At 36.3% G+C, this 1,105-nt stretch overlaps 1 protein-coding gene across 1 annotated transcript in view; it reads right to left on the reverse strand.

Moving 5' to 3' along the window:
* Positions 1–1,105, reverse strand: part of NCKAP5 (NCK-associated protein 5) — a 191,655-nt gene that overhangs the window by 93,490 nt on the left and 97,060 nt on the right. The gene's annotated exons all lie outside the window — the stretch shown is intronic.

Here is a 1,105-nt window from a genome sequence, read left to right on the forward strand (position 1 = left end):
AGAGAAGGAGGAGGGACAGAAAGAGTGGCTGAGGTAAGATTTTCTGTTGATGATGTCTATAACTCGTATGTTATGTTTCTAATGTAATTTAAAACTATATATGCATATGTTATCACAGAATGTGTTTGCCTATATTTTTGCTCTTGCATTTAGGCAGAGCAACTAGAGATCTCACTCTGTGCAAGAAGAGACATTAGTTATGATTTCTGGCTTGCTTTTGGCTTTTTGATAATTAAAGCATATGCAGATATTACCAAATCTGCATTCATTCATTCTTCTTACTCTTCTTACTGTTAATTGGCAAATTAAAGAAAAAAACCCACACCATTGATGTGAACTGAGTTGTGAGGAAAGAGCTGAAAGTTAATTCATTTCTGTAAATAATTCAGTTCTGTTAGATCCAAAAGTTACATTTGATTCATACTCTTACAAAAATTGCGTAGTATCAATTTTTTTCTCCAAACGGGTCCCTAACCTAAGGCAGCCCATGGAACAATGGTCCAATAAAATAGCTCTATATGTGATTTAACAGAAGACACAGACTAATATTAGAACAGTAATAACCCACAGAAGTAAATATGTTTCAAAAAACCCTGTGCCCTGCCCTACGGGCCTTCAGGATTTACATCCGACAGTGCTCCTTCTGGCATGTGCTTTTAACGTCTGTTTGCTCTACCTGAAAATTGAACAAACCATATCGAATACATTAGTTCTTTACTTTCTGACACAGAGTTACTTTACCAAGGAAGAACTAAAAGGTTCTTTGAAGTGTGTACCAGTCACTCACAACAGAATAGCCTACAAAATTACTCCTATAGCTTTACACATTGCACAGAGGAGTCTAAATGGCATAATCTTCCAAATGGGAAAAAAACCTGAACTTGCCAATGCATATGTGACAAATTTTCCAGCTTTGAGTGTATGATGTAAGGTATCTAAGAGAAAGTACCTGCCAGTGATCCATAGCTCCCACAGATTTCAACGGGAGAGATATGTAACTAGTTTCTTTCCAAAACAAGGTTATTTTGTTCTAGTATATAGCAACCTGGCAAACTGTCTTGCTGTCACCATACAAAGATTTTCAGGTCTGTATTCTTGGTTTTCA

This window comes from Buceros rhinoceros, unplaced genomic scaffold (assembly GCF_000710305.1).
Source record: "Buceros rhinoceros silvestris isolate BGI_N320 unplaced genomic scaffold, ASM71030v1 scaffold389, whole genome shotgun sequence".
Classification (NCBI taxonomy): Eukaryota; Metazoa; Chordata; class Aves; order Bucerotiformes; family Bucerotidae; genus Buceros; species Buceros rhinoceros.